The sequence below is a fragment of the Rana temporaria genome, chromosome 8 (assembly GCF_905171775.1).
Source record: "Rana temporaria chromosome 8, aRanTem1.1, whole genome shotgun sequence".
NCBI lineage: Eukaryota > Metazoa > Chordata > Amphibia > Anura > Ranidae > Rana > Rana temporaria.
The window spans coordinates 58,236,130-58,252,575 of record NC_053496.1 but is presented as its reverse complement, the minus strand read 5'-3'; the positions used below and the strand labels follow the sequence as shown (position 1 = coordinate 58,252,575).

The window sequence follows — 16,446 nt, the reverse complement described above, 5'->3', positions numbered from 1 at the left end:
AATATAGGAATCAATGATCTATGCTGCAAAGAATCTTATAAAGTAGATGTATACTTCCAGAAAAAAATCTGAAAACACTACCTAAAACATTCCTCCAATTTTATCATAGGGCAAAGATACAATGTATGGAGCCATGTAGAAACTAATAAGCAATGACCATTGTTCTGACTGGTCTAGTTAAATTTGTTTGGTTGTTCTTTTAACCCCTTATGACAATGGGAAGTAAAACCTTAAAGAAGCATACATCTCTGACAGAAAACTCCACTACATGTCTGCTACCCTAATTCCTAAACCTGTTCTGTTAAGCTTGATTCATTGCTATGTCAGATGGCTCTAATTATTCCCACTGTAAGATGATCTGCAAAATTCAGAATTTTGCCTGGAGAAGCAATAAAAGGAATTTGCACATCCAGCAATAGCGTTACACAAATGAAAGACACACGTTACTGAATCAGTAGCTTGTGAGCAGGCTTAAATAGGATTAGTCAGTCCTTGAACCCTCATTAGGTGCTTCTATTGCACCAGTTCAACTCCACTGCAAGTGAGATGCCATACTGCCCTGGAGCTAGTGTGCAGCCCAGAAAATGGGCAGAGCTGCTCAATCTGGAGGCTGCACACAGTTTATTAAAAACACAATATGCCAACTGAAAGATGTAAAGAAAAGTTGTAAAAAATTCTTTATTTTCGGTTAAGTGACAATCAATGTTTTTTTTGCTATGGGCTGTGAATTTTTTTTTCCAGCGGGAGAAGCTAGGAGGAAATAGTTTGAGTATTTAAAGAATGGGGTGTTATAAATATTCTTAAATGTTCCCATTAAAGACATCATCAAAGTCAAAACAAGATAGTTTGCAGCTTTACACATTGCCTTTGACAATACACTCAATTCTCATTATCTTTGGACTGTTCCATGTGCATTCAACACACATAGTAAGGCACATGTGCTGTAAATCAACCCTAGTTTTCCTTTCAGAACACAATAAACTGCAGCCTCATACAGTAGTTGTGAACCAGCCATAGAATAGGATTTCTGCTTGAAATACATTTTCGTGCAGCAAAATGTCTACGTTTTGCTGCATGTAAATGGTCAATAGTGAATAGGCCCTAAGGCAAGAGCACTAACCACACAAAAACCGTGGTAGTTATATATTTATAATTATATGTAATATAATGTAAATGGTAAATAGAAAAATCAATACTTCAATTCACATTTGTAGCATTTAAAACATAAATATTATTATTTTACATGGGGTTGGTTCTATGCTTAACGTTGTAGTTTGTCCTGAAAGGAAACTTATATGGGCCCATGCACACCTACACATGTGCTTTACTACATGCGCTACTTGCACATGGAACACTGTGAATCTAGCCCTAAAGTTCTGCTCTTAAGTCTCACCAGGGCCACCATCTACATGTAGTCTGTGGCTCAGATTCTCAAAGGAGTTACGCCGGCGTATCTCCAGATACGCCGTTGTAACTCTGAGTATGAGGCGTCGTATCTATGCGCCTGATTCTTAGAATCAGTTACGCATAGATTTGTCTTAGATCCGACCGGCGTAAGTCTCTAACGCCATTGTATCTAGGTTGCATATTTACGCTGGCCGCTAGGTGGCGCTTCCGTCGATTTACGCGTCGAATATGGTAATGAGTTAGATACGCCGATTCTCAAACGTACGTGCGCCCAGCGCATTTCTTTACGTCGTTTATGTAAGGCCTTTTTGGGCGTAAAGTTACCCCTGCTCTATGAGGCGTAGATGAGGCGTACCAATGTTAGGTATGGACGTTGGAACAGCGTTGAATTTTTCACGTTGTACGTCATTTGCGTAAGTCACCCGTGAATGGGGCTGTGCGTAAGCTACGTTCACGTCAAAAGCATTGAGTAGTTGCGGCGTAATTTGGAGCATGCGCACTGGGATACGTCCACGGACGTCGCATGCGCTGTTCGTTAAAAGCGTCAATTACGTGGGGTCACGATTAATTTCCATAAAACACGCCCACCACTTCCACATTTGAATTAGGCGGGCTTACGCCGGCCCAGTTACACTACGCCGGCGTAACTTAAAGCGCAAGTTCTTTGAGAATACGGGACCTGCCGCTCTAAGTTACGGCGGCATAGTGTATCTGAGATGCGCTACGCCCGCCTAAAGATAGGCGAATCTACGTGAATCTGGGTCTGTATGTGCTTCTCCTGTCTGCAGGGGTCTCGGCTCTGTTTTTTCACAAACAAATGAAGATACTGGTAGATTCATTTACTTCCTTCCAAATTGGCCCTAGTGTACACTGCAATGACCAATGTGAAAGGTTCTAAGTATAATGTAATATGTTGCACAAATTGGTATATCAATATGGGAAATAAATAATTGTTCCCACTGAAAAATAACTCCCACATGAAATCCATTTCTGACTTTTACATACACACTATCAATAATATGTGTTTTCAGCTATTATAGACATACGTGAAGAATCTAAGACCTGGGGTCTGCCACCTGTCAACCCTGATTGCAATTTGTCATTTCATTGGAACATTTCATCAGTGTGAGCTTGGTATATAGAGGGAATGAGCACTTCTTCACACCAGAGTGCCTGTCATTGCACTTGACCAGATACACCTGGTCAAAATCGTGCTACCCTAGTGCTTGCAGATCTAAAGCACAGGCTGTTTGCTAATGGGTTAAAGAATAGTTAAACTGACCAACCACATTGCTGTGGAGCTCTTTTATAGAAGCCATGTTAGTTATTGCAGCCAACAGAGCAGCCTTTCCCAGTCAGGGTTCTGTGGAACACAAGGGTTCCTCCAGAGATTGCAAGAGGTTCCTTGAACAATGAGCAATTTCTGCCTTTGAGATAAGTAACCATTGATGCCAATGATCTTCTTAATTATCATATAATGGGGGATTCTTTGCACTGACCACAAATATAAAATGCATTCTTCACACTGATCACTATGCTAATATATCATGAGTTGTAGATAAAGTAATTATTAGCAGAGATTCCCTGAGACCAGAAAGTTATTTTAAGGATTCTATGATATTAAAACAGTTGGTAAAGGATGCAATAGTGCATTATTTCACAATGTGAGATATACAATGAAACCAGACATCCATTGTTAGCCTAACATTGTCCTTTGATGCATTTCTTGTATATTAGCTTCAGTATATATTGATATTCAGAAATACATTGTACTCTTCTCTCACATTGCTAGATTCTGTCACATATTTACATCTCCTCCATCAAATGCCAAAGCAAGTTGAAACAGTTTAGGCTCCTATAAATGCTCCTATTTATCCAGAGTGTGCAGACTTTACTGGCTGCATTGCTGAAGAATGAAGACTATTCAGCACCAAAAGCATTTGTAGCTCAGACACCTTGCGTGATCATTATAATCTCCACAATATAATGTTCCTGCAGGCAACATACATGCAAACACCTGTATTTATTGTAACAGAGCAACGCCCAGAGTTATCCTCTACAGAGTATAGTAATTGAAACCCCTATAAAATATAGCTTGGAGGGAGGAAAAAACCTTTTATGGGTATTATATGATTCTGTAGGGCAGCATACTGTATATTGTCGGCCAAGGAATCCACAGTCAAGTTTTTGAAAAGAATGAAATGAATAAGGATGAGGAAAAATATACTTTACAGAGAGATTGATCTACTGAAAAAAGAAATCTTAACCCATTTAACTGTATACTCCTTTTATATAGCAGCACAGTGCTGTAGTGAGTAGCACTCTCGCCTAACAGTAAAAAGGGTCGCTGGTTCGAACCCTCACTACGACACTACATGCCTGGAGTTTGCATGTTCTCCCTGTGCCTGTGTGGGTTTCCTCTGGGTACCGGTACTGTGGTTTCCTCCCACACTCCAAAGACATGCTGGTAGGTTAATTGGCTTCTGCCTAAATTGGCCCTAGTATATGAATGTGAGTTAGGGACCTTAGATTATAAGCTCCTTGAGGGTAGGGACTGATGTAAATGTACATTGTATATGTAAATCACTGCGTAAATTGATGGCGCTATATAAGTACCTAAATAATAATAATAATGTACAGTGAGTGTCAGATCTACAGCAAATGCATACAGTGTAGAGCAGGGGTCTCCAAACTGCAGCCCGAGGGCCAGATGTGGCCCTTTGCTAGCCTTTATCCAGCCCTCAGGGCTTTATTCTCCCCACTGATATAAGGCACTATTCTTCCCACTGTCTCCAACAAGGGGGCACTTTTTCTTCCACTGATACCAATGATGAGATACAATTACTCCTACTAATAGGGGCACTACTCCTTATCCTACTGATGGCAAACTATGAGGCCATATTTATTCTCACCAATGCAGGGCCCAGGGCATTTTCTACCCCGCTGGCCACAATCCGGCCCTCCTAAAGGCTGAAGAACAATAAACTGGCCCTTTGTTTGAAAAGTTTGGAGACCCCTGGTGTAGAGGAACCAATGTCCAAGGTTGGATGAAGACTCTCAAGGGCCATCAATATTGCCAAAAACAGAAGGGTCCAGGGCAGAAGCACCATGGTCCAAGGTTGGAGGAAGATACACATAGGACATTCCCTGTCTCAATGAATATTGATAATCTTTATGCCGCAGCATTAGTAAATAGATAGGGAAGTATAACATAGTTACTTCCTTTTACATTTCTTCTGTTACTTCCTGGTTTCTTGTCTAGGTAAATTATGTCATACATCCCAGGAGTCTGGAAAAGGGGTTTTCCCAGCTAAGCTCACTCTCTACGTGCATGCCAGAGCTAAGAGCAGATGGGTTCCAGAAAGTAAATGCTACATGAATCATTTGCCCTTACTCAACATGGCTACGGTCAGAAATGCTAGGGGGTGTTTTTTCTAAAGTGATTTCTCAACAAAATAAAGCATGAAGACAGGCATGGATGGGGGAGTTTTCTTTGAATATTAAAAATGAATAAGATTTGGTTTGTGGTGCTCAGATGCAGTGAAGCTAGATAAATATAGGTCATTGATACTGCCAAAATCAGCAGGGTCCAGTGCAAAGGCACCAGGGTCCAAGGCTAGATAAAGATAGGTCATTGATACTGCCAAAATCAGCAGGGAGCAGTATTCAGTGTCTATAATGCTGATGCCTGCACCAAGGTATTCTATACTCAAAAGTACACACCGCATCTTTGGAAAGAAGAGCTTCAGTCAAAAACAATTTGTATATTTAAATGAGACAAGTCTATTTCGAATGCCTTTGTTTAAAATGCTCAAAGTTCCCTTTACAGAGTTGAAAACATATTACCTCCAATTTATAACTGTTATGCCATCAGTCACCTGCATTAGTTTTTATCTAACTATAATTTATTTAGTTTGAGTATTCTAAACTGGCAAGCCAGAATAAAACTCAGGCAAATGTAAATGGTTGTTCTTGTGACTTATGCATTTTTTGAACTGTGTGCAGATATTCACATGCGCACACATAAAGGCTCATAAAGCGGAGTTCCGGCCACAATTTCACTTTTTAAATATAAATACCCCTGTAATACACAAGCTTAATGTATTCTAGTAAAGTTAGTCTGTAAACTAAGGTCTGTTTTGTTAGGTTGTTACAGCATTTAGACACTTTATAAAATAGAAATTGACTGGGGCCATCTTAAGTGTGGGCATCATGAAGTCAGACTGTATGACTTCCTGGATTTCAGCCTTGCAGATCTCGCACATGCTCAGTGCTGCACAAGCAGTGTAATAGGTTTCAGATCAGGTTTCAGCACCTGTACTGTCCAAGTCACATGATTCTTCGAGACTGGGGAGTGCACAGACTCCTGGAAAGTTACACCCACTACATTCCCAGGAGTCTGTGCGGTGTAGGTTAGGAAGCTTAAGCACCTAGGTGCAGGAAGTGGGAAGATTAACTATTCTGCCTAGCAACAACACTTTGAAGGCATCTAAAAAATATTTTTTTTTCTTAAAGGACTAAAGACATTTTTTTAAAACTACTGATTTAATGTTATATTTATGGGTGGAACTCCACTTTAACGATAATTTGTATAAGCAACCCGTTGATATGTTTCTCAAACTTAGTCATACATTGGGGCTGATTTACTAAAGGCAAAGAGACTGTGCACTTTGCAGATGCTCCAAAGCTTAGTAATCGAGCAAAAGCTCCACTGACTTCCATCTTCTAATAAAGTGCAAGCAAAATAATTTTTTTTTTTTTCCTTGCATGTGATTGGGCATTCTTTGCAAAGAGAACCTTTACCTCATTTACTAAGCTCTGTAGCAACTTCACTTTGCAAAGAGCACAGTCTATTTGCCTTTAGTAAATCAAGCCCACTGTGTCCATTCTTCTATTAAACCATTCAAAATGATGTGATGTTATGGGCTGCTCCCACTTTCTATGCCTTTTTCTTAGGGTTCCAGTGTCCATATCTACAATGTTTTACTGTAAAAGGCTTTCATTCTGAGAAGTATTATGATAACCAGGAAGCTATTAACAAAATCCTTTTGATTATATTATTTGCATCCATAGATACCATAGGTGAGCAGTAGGTATACGATTGGTGTCAGTAGTTTTTTGTTTTTATTATTTAATTTTGTTATTATGTTTTACAATTTGTATTTAATTTTTATTTTTTTTACCATATTTTATTTTTTTATGAGCTCCATTGAAGGTGAAATAGCCGCGAAAGGGACTAAGGACAGAGATTCCCCAGTTCCTTTCTCTGTAGCCTCAGTTTCCACAGGGGTAGGGGCATTTGCCAGTGGAAATCTGCATTGCACAGGGTAAATAGGGTGTACCCAGGCACACCCAGCACACCCTGTTCGCACACATAGATACATATTTAAACACATCTACATGTAATAGCAAGGACACCTTGTAAAATGCCATCTATACAGGTGGGACATCCATTGACTGATATAGTCCTATGCTAGCCTTCCTTATAGAATGCCAAGCATTTAGAATCCTCTGCTTCTTTTATATCTCTGGATGAATCTATTAAAATTCTATGTACATGTGCTGATTTTCCCAATTAAATTAATGCATAAATCCCAGATAAGTGATGCAATCTTTAAACATGGCACAAAAAAATCATCATAGAACGTTACATAAGGGGAAGTCTCAGACTGCATTGGCTCCCAAAATGAAATTGAATGATTTTATTTGTGGTGTTTGCACCCAATTGGTCTATTTAAATTCCCTTCTGCTAAACGTATCTTATGTTTATCTACTATAGTCTGCTCTGCTCAATACATATCCCCTCATCACCTAAATACATGGACATTGCTAGTATTGGATGACAGGCATCTCACATGTATCTGCATCCTCAAAGTGTCCATAGTGTTTCTTAACCACTTAAGCCCCGGACCAATATGCAGCCTAAAGACCCAAGGTGTTTTTACAGTTCGGGACTGCGTCGCTTTAACAGACAATTGCGCGGTCGTGCGACGTGGCTCCCAAACAAAATTGGCGTCCTTTTTTCCCCACAAATAGAGCTTTCTTTTGGTGGTATTTGATCACATCTGCGGTTTTTAGTTTTTGCGCTATAAACAAAAATAGAGCGACAATTTTGAAAAAAAAGCAATATTTTTTACTTTTTGCTGTAATAAATATCCCCCAAAAACATATATAAAAACATTTTTTTTCCTCAGTTTAGGCCGATACGTATTCTTCTACCTATTTTTAGTAAAAAAAATCGCAATAAGCGTTTATCGATTGGTTTGCGCAAAATTTATAGTGTTTACAAAATAGGGGATAGTTTTATTGCATTTTTATTATTTATTTTTTTTTTACTACTAATGGCGGCGATCAGCAATTTTTTTCGTGACTGCGACATTATGGCGGACACTTCGGACAATTTTGACACATTTTTGGGACCATTGTCATTTTCACAGCAAAAAATGCATTTAAATTGCATTCTTTATTGTGAAAATGACAGTTGCAGTTTGGGAGTTAACCACAGGTGGCGCTGTAGGAGTTAGGGTGCACCTAGTATGTGTTTACAACTGTTTGGGGGTGTGGCTGTAGGAATGACGTCATCGATCGTGTCTTCCCTATAAAGGGAATGACGCGATCGATGCGCCGCCATAGTGAAGGACGGGGAAGCCGTGTTTACACACGGCTCTCCCCGTTCTTCAGCTCCGGGGAGCGATCGCGACGGAGCGGCTATAAACAAATAGCCGCGCCGTGGTCCCGGATCGCTCCCCGAGCGGACCCGACCTCCGCATGTAGCGGGGGGGGTCCCGATCGGACACCCCACCCGTTAATAGGCGAGGACGTACGTGTACGCCCATGTGCCTGTACGTGCCATATTGTGGACGTATATGTACATGCGGGGGTCGGGAACTGGTTAAAGGGGTTGTAAAGGATTTTTTTTCCCCCTAAATAGCTTCCTTTACCTCAGTGCAGTCCTCATTCACGTACCTCATCCTTCGATTTTGCTTTTAAATGTCCTTATTTCTTCTGAGAAATCCTCACTTCCTGTTCTTCTGTCTGTAACTCACCACCGTAATGCGAGGCTTTCTTCCTGGTGTGGAGAAAGCCTCTTGAGGGGGCGAGCAGGCAAGTCAGCACACTCTCTACTTTGCAGATAGAGAAAGGAGCTGTGTGTTAGTGGGCGTCCTGACACTCCTGCTCGCCCCCTCCCCCCTCAAGAGGCTTTCTCCACACCAGGAAGAAAGCCTTGCATTACGGTGGTGAGTTACAGACAGAAGAACGGGAAGTGAGGATTTCTCAGAAGAAATAAGGACATTTAAAAGCAAAATTGAAGGATGAGGTAAGTGAAGGAGGACTGCACTAAGGTAAAGGAAGCTATTTAGGGAAAAAAATGTTTTCCTTTACAACCCCTTTAATGAAAAAAATGGGATTTATTTATGAAATGTGCCAATTTGAATTTATGACGGTTTTTGAATGGTTTTGCTTTCATGTAAGATGTTACATGTATTTGTTACACTGGGTTAGAACGTGGTTAGTTATAGTCTCTGGCTAGATTTGTCTGTTCTCTTTGGTTCTGAAAATGGAATAGAACACAAATAGAGAAAGAGATTCTCATGCACACTCTAAAACACCTCTATTTATTGGGAATTACAATGTGACTTTTTTACTGTATGGTAATCATGCGGAGGGTCAATGTAATATTTGTCTTTTGTTTATATATATATATATATATATATATATATATATATATATATATATATATATATATATATATATATCTCTTTTACAGGCTTTAGTTTTACTGCATTTTCAAAGTCATCCTCTAGGCGTAGCTATCGTTATATAACATCATATTGAAATCTTGTAGCTACATGACATACTCATGATTTCTGAAACATAAGGCAATATATTCTGCATTCCTGCGTGCACCCATCCCTGTGGCGATGGCTTACATTTTTATGTATAATTATGTGGCGTGCATCGTTTATATGCGCTGATTGGTTTCATATCCACTATAATTCGGTTAGGTATGTATTCTACATGTGTTGTGATATACTGTCAATTATTAAACATTCTCCAAAATAGAGATAAACCTTTTCCACCTATTCATGGAGGAGGCTGTATAATGATTACAGCCCTCACCTCATTGTGTGAGGGGGTATATGAAGTCCGAGCACTTATCTGTAATTCTGTCCTGGTAAGAACTAGTTGTCAGGGGAGGTATTACCATAGATCATCACAAAACTGACTAGGTATCTATGTCAACACCAGTCATCCTCTTTATGGCTAATTACAGTTAAGGGCTCAGGCTGTACCCAATCCTCCAGCTCCCATATTTCTTGACTGGGCTGTAAATCATTAAACACTGAAAAACATATTTTATCCTCTCTTTTACTGTAAAAATACATAAAGTGGAATTTTGAATTGCAGTACCATTCCCCGACTTCATTTTTGGGGAGGCGCTGTTGTACTATAGTTATACTTCTGCATAGCAGCACAGAGGGTTCTTGGTTCAAATCCCAGCCAGCATTTGCATGCTCCCCCTATGTTTGCATAAGTTTCCTCCATGTACTTCGGTTTCCTCCCATATTTCAATGGTATGCTGGAAGGCTAAATTCCTTCTGTCTAAATTGGATTCAGTATGCCTGTGCATATACACTATATTACCAAAAGAATTGGGACACCTGTCTTTACACGCCATTGAACTTTAATGGCATCCCAGTCTTAGGCCGTAGGGTCCAATATTGAGTTGGCCCATCCTTTACAGCTTTAACTCTTTTGGGAGGGCTGTCCACAAGGTTTAGGAGTGTGTCTATGGGAATGTTTGACCATTTTCCAGAAGTGCATTTGAGAGGTCAGGCATTGATGTGGATGAGAAGGCCTGGCTCCCAGTCTCCGCTCTAATTCATCCCAAAGGTGTTCTAACTGGTTGAGGTCAGGACTCTGAGCAGGCCAGTCAAGTTCCTCCACCGCAAACTTGCTTATCCATGTCTTTATGGACCTTGCTTTGTGCACTGGTCCAAATCATTTGGTGGAGGGGGGTTATGGTGTGAGGTTGGGCTTGGCCCCTTAGTTCCAGTGAAAGGAATTCTTAAGGCATCAGGATGCCAAGACATTTTGGACAATTTTATGCTCCCAACTTTGTGGGAACAGTTTGGGGATGGCCCCTGCGAGCCAGGCCTTCTCGTCTACATCAGTGCCTGACCTCACAATTGCGCTTCTGGAAGAATAGTCAAACATTCCCATAGACACACCCCTAAACCTTGAGGACAGCCTCCCCAGAAGAGTTGAAGCTGTTATAGCTGCAAAGGGTGGGCCAACTCAATATTGAACCCTACGTACTACGACTGGGATTCCATTAAAGTTTATGTACGTGTAAAGGCCGGCATCCCAATACTTTTGATAATATAGTGTATGGATGTATGTGAGAGAGGGACCCTAGATTGCAAGCTGTTTGTGGGCAGAGACTGATGTGAATGTGGAGTATGTAAAAGAATGCATAAATTGTCAGCACTATATAAATTACTGTACTGAATAAATATGTCTGAGGTAAAACAACAATACCATTAAAGGAAGAAAAAGCATGTCTAGTGGTTATATTTTTTTCAGTATTCCAAAACCGAAACCAGTACAAATCACGGCTGTACTGCGTAATCAGCAAACCCAACATCCTAAAACTACCACTTGCTGTCATTATTACAGCTGTATAATACATACCATATGTAGATTTAATACTAAAAACTACACAAAACACCCCAAGCACTGGCTGTAATACGCTATATATTTAACAGGGCTCTGGAGCTATCAGTAGAAGAACATCAAACGCATTAACGTAGTTCAGATTTGTGCCAGGATAAACATTTCCACTTGGATTTTTTTACACTTTTCATCTCATCCACAAATGCAATCTGTTGCTAAGGTATAACAGTAGCCTGTCTGTTTCTCAATAGACAGTGTGGTTTTCAGAGTGATCTAACAGTAAAAATCTCTAGCACATCTCCCACATCTCACATAGTAAGCACACTGCTCTCACTTTCCTTCTTCCTAACACAAACTTGTCAATGGGCAATGAAGATGTGGGAAACATCTGTTTAATATTCAAGATTACTATGCCAAAAGTGACTCCGTGTCAACGGCTTCTAACTTTGCATGTTTGTGAATATTTTGTGTGGCATAACAAGTTAGTCACGTAGGTGACATCTGGTGCAAACTACTACGTTACATGTATGCCACACAGTGACCTTTCCCTTTAAATCAGTAGAAGTATGAAACATTTGAAGTCTGGTTGTCACTAGTACAAGTCTTGGCTGTATTAAAAGAAACCTGTACTAAAGGAAATGCTGTTTGCCTGGCTTCCTAGCTGATTCTCTGGTTTCAGCGCTTGTAGGAAAGTCTACAGATCAGGAGTGCTGGCTCTATGTTGACGTGCTGCATGCTTGTGCTGGGCCAGTGGGGTTGAGTTCCTAAAAGGCGAAGATCTGCTGACTGTCATCCAATCATGTGCAACCAAGAATGCATTTTTTTATGTTCCTTGAACGTGATTGGGTATTCTTTGTGAAATTTCACCACATTCAATAAGCTCTTAAGGAAAATTCCCTTGTAAAGTGCAACTTCCCTTACAAAGTAAACAGCTTTTTTGACTTTAGTAAATCAACCCAAGTGACTCAAAGTATTGAAGCCAGAGACAACCAGGCAATTGGCATTTTCAAGAGTAGGGCGACAACGGTAGCCAGCCATGTCCTTTCAATACAGGTTTCCTTTAAGGGAGAGTCTGATCATGCTATCAGTAGCATAATAATATAATCCAGAGTTGACTACAGAATAGAATAAATATTTGTCTAGCATATCAGGTATTAGCATGACATGCAGTCAGACATAATGTAAGTGATTTAATCAGACGTATTGCTCCCAATTATCAAACAGAAATGAAAGGTTAGCTGCTGAGTAATGAAATAGCCATGACCATATCTCCCATCCAAGGCTCAATGACAACAGTGAAAAGTCGATAATTAGTAACGTGGTCCAGGCTTGCATTTTATAGTATGTCTCCATACATCGTGCAATAAAGAACCTGAACATTTTACATTTAGTACATGTATTAGCCCTGCATCAATGGAACAACACTCTAGGAGGCTCATACAAATAATGTCAAGTTCAAAAGTCCACAGTCACTGAGTCACGGGCATTGGCAACACCACCTTAGTAAATAGTCTACCGAGTAGCCGAGAAAAAGGACTTTTAAATTTGTATCCATATAAAAAATGCTTTTAAAATCAAAATCAAAATGCTTACAAGTATAAGAACCAATGCTATTCTACAACATATCAGTCATTTACCATGTCACACAACTTTTTCTATTCTGTCACAGTAGAGGGCACATCCCAATTAACATCTAGTTATCCAAACCTTGTATGATATCATTAAAGTATGAATTATATACTTACACACTAATCGTAGCTTATTTGTCTCCTACAATGTAACACCTATTAAGTCGATGTACCTAACAGTCTAACGAAACATACAAACACAATGCGTATTTTGTGATACGTACCTGGTGTGTTTTGGCAAAAGAAGAACCCCTGGCAACAAGGGAGGCCAAATTATGTGTGCCTTCCCCAAAAAACTTTTCCTTTTTATAATTGCTTGCCCTCCTACACTTGTTTACCCGTCCTCCGAGGTGTGTTGAGGCTGACTGATGCTTCAAGAATGTTAAATTTTTCTCTTATTCAACCCATCTATCCCAGTCTCCCGTCATCTCCAGGCAAGTCCTGACAAAGGTGTGGCATGGCTTTGAGTTTTTTTCTCCCCACCCTACAAGTCAGCCCAATAATCTGTGAGAGAAGAGAAAAAAAAAATCTCTGCCTGGAGGATGTAAAACTCTGAAGGAGGCTGCACCTGTCTGAGAACACAGATTGAATGTACAGTAACTGAATCTAGAATACAAGAAACATTATACTTTACAGAAAGATATACTTCTTTGTCACAATTCACAAAAGTAGATATGCATTCCACAAACTAGGTAGATTGCTGGCACTTCTTTTGTCATGATAACAAATTTAAAATAGTTTTTCATGTAAAGTTTATTCGCATGGATAATGTCTCATAATACTTTTATATGTATATCTGAATTCATTGCTTTTGTTTTTAGTTCATCTTTCATTTTTTTAATCAATATATTTTTATTAAGGTTTTAAGATTTAACCTAGTAATCAAAATGAAATCCAGTAACTAGAGACAGAAAACCCTTTGATCCATAAAGAAGCACAAAGGAAACAAAGGAAACAATTGTCTACCGTAAGCTATAGTGTTTCATAATAAGTGTAATCTGTGTTTGGGTCAGCAAGGTAGGTCATGGGGGGGGGGGGGGGGGTAGAATAGAAGTAGATGTGTGAGGTGTTTCTGTATAAAGGGGGACTTTAAATTATTTTAGACTGAGTGATGGAATGGACCAAAAGTAATCAGAAAATCATAAGAATTAGGAAAGACAAAAGAAAAGGGAGTACAGTAAAACCTTGGTTTGACTTGATATACAAGCCATGTCTTGATATACAAGTAGCATCATGTCACAACTGGGTATAAAAGAGAAGAGAGGTGCCTAAGTGTAGCAATAGAGTTACATTTAATGAAGGTACAATATTAAGCAACATATTGCTACACTTAGAGGCACCTCTCTTCTTTTTTTATACTCTGTAGCTCCTGCTGGATTTTGCTTTTAATCCCCTTTGTGGATGGATATTTTATGGCTACACAACCTGGTCACATTGCTATAATCTTTTTATATGGACTATAAACTGAAGGACCTATGAATACATGGTTGTGGAATGAATCATTTGAGTTTCCATTATTTCTTATGAGGAAATTTGTTTTGATATACAAGTGCTTTGGATAACAAGCTTGTTTTGTTTGTGGAACCAACTTAGCTCGCAATCCAAGGTTTTACTGTTATTTGGCTTAGACAATGCCTGTCGGGTTAAGGTTAAAGCTTACCTTTTGCCCTGTGGAGACAATGGACTTCTCTGTAGACTTGACTAGAGGATTGAGTTACAAACAAGACCAAAAAATATACAAGTTGGCCTGATTTATACTTAGGCACCCACATCACGAAAGGAGGCTGCTGTTTTTAGGTATAGTAAGCCTTACAGAAGGCAAAAAAAATGTGAGGACATTATTATTATTAAATTGCACCTAAAGCCATAAAATGTTTTTATTTTATTCTATTCAAGCATGTATTCTTAACTCAAAAAGTCCCTTCTGTTGCTCTCAGCCTCCTCCAAATCTCCAAATTCCTTTTTTTTCTGCTGTGATACCACTTCCTGTTAAAGGTCCAGGGCCAGCGCTGCCACTAGGCGAACTAGGCAGCCACCTAGGGCGCACTGGTGCCTAGGGGGCGCAGCCACAACTGCTGACTTTCCTACTAGCCTGGCCAGGGAACACAAGGGGCTGAAGACTGTCACCCTACACAGGGCTGGGGCACTAACTGACTCTCTGCTGGCCAATCCAGAGAAAGCAGAAGCCTTTGAGGACAACCGTCACAGGGGCTGTGGAGAGGGTCAGCAGCAGTTCAGCCTGTGAGGAGGGTGATTCTGGGCCGTTTCCTGGGAGTCGGAGGACAGCTGGGGGGCGGGGGAGGTGGCCACCATGTTTCCCCTCAGGATGGAGGAGATGTTCTTTGGCTTCAGGAGCATGCTGAAGGGCTTCTACCAGCTGTGCTGGCTATCCAAGCAAGCCCAGAAGCTGGAGCTCATGCTATAGCAGAATCTGCTGCCCCAGTGAATACGTAAGTTCATATTGGACTCTGGCTTGGTCTTGCCTAGGGTGCAAAATAGTCAAGTACCTGCCCTGGCTACGTTCGTTTTCCATGGTTTCTCTGTATGTAGGAATGTAGTCACCCTCTATTTCTCATTACCTAGATGGACCATGGGACTATGGGATTTGTAGTGTGCATACCACCAGCATGGCTAGTGACAAGCCTATCCATTAGCATTGGCACCAAGGTATCTCTATCCCTATTTTTGATTTTTGCTATCGTTGATATAAAAATGACTTGCAAATATCTTACTGAAAAGAGATACTCGTAAAGATGCAAAAAAAATCATAAATTCCAGAGTAAATGTACTTCCATAAATTGTAGGATAAAATGTATGCATGCATGCTGGATTAACTGGTTTAGAATTTTTTAACTTGAATAGAAGTTGGAAATGTTGATAGTGGAAGCCAGTTACCATAGTGACATTTTCTCAGACACAACGCATGTATATTAGGACAAACCTTCAATATGGGCTGAACCCAGGGGTTGCTGAATACGGATGGAGAGGGTGTTCTGCATATTTCCGGAGCAAGTTACAGCAGATCACATCCTCATCACTGCCCTGACCCAATTTACCCCATGGATAGTCACGGATGCTGATTGGCCGATGCTATTTGTTCTGCAGGTTTTAATTTCATTTTTTTGATCTTGTGAATAATAAAATAAGCAGATCAGACACACCTTGAAATTCCACACTAATATGCTTAACTGCATTTTTCTGCACACATTACTTATATGCCCTAAAAAATAAATAGTTTTCTGCAGAAAGAGGCAATGCATGACCCTTTCCATTAATTTGTTAAAAAGCATGGTAACTCAAGAAATCTGTCACTCTGCCAACTGCAGAGTCTTTTAGTCACAACATGTGACTTCAAAGAAGTTTTGATTAAATATCACACTTGGAAATAGCCAGATTCCTTGGACCCCACTTTTTTTTTGTCTAATATTTGGCAGTGTTTCTTACAGGGAATCCCTCGGGCCAGAGGTAGAAGAGCTGCTACTGGCATATTTTTGAAGGTATGAGCTATGGAATTGTGATCCTTACCCTTAACCTTGCCCAACTACATAATGAGGTTGATTTACTAAAACTGCAGAGTAAAAAATCTGGTGCAGCTGTGCATAGTAGCATCTAAATTCAGCTTCCTCAATTAAGCTTTGACCAAATAAATAACTGGAAACTGATTGGTTTCTAAGCAGAGATGCACCAGAATTTTCACTCTCCAGTTTTAGTAAATAAACCCCACCGAGTCAAT

General features: G+C 40.0%; 1 protein-coding gene across 2 annotated transcripts in view; it reads right to left on the bottom strand.

The window, feature by feature from the left end:
- COL17A1 (collagen type XVII alpha 1 chain) overlaps positions 1 to 13,148 on the bottom strand; it is a 75,728-nt gene extending 62,580 nt beyond the window's left edge. For both annotated transcript variants that reach the window (XM_040361837.1, XM_040361838.1), the window contains exon 1: positions 12,938 to 13,148. The gene's annotated coding sequence lies outside the window, so the exon portion shown is untranslated. The remainder of the gene's footprint in view (positions 1 to 12,937) is intronic.
- Positions 13,149 to 16,446: the final 3,298 nt, after the last annotated feature.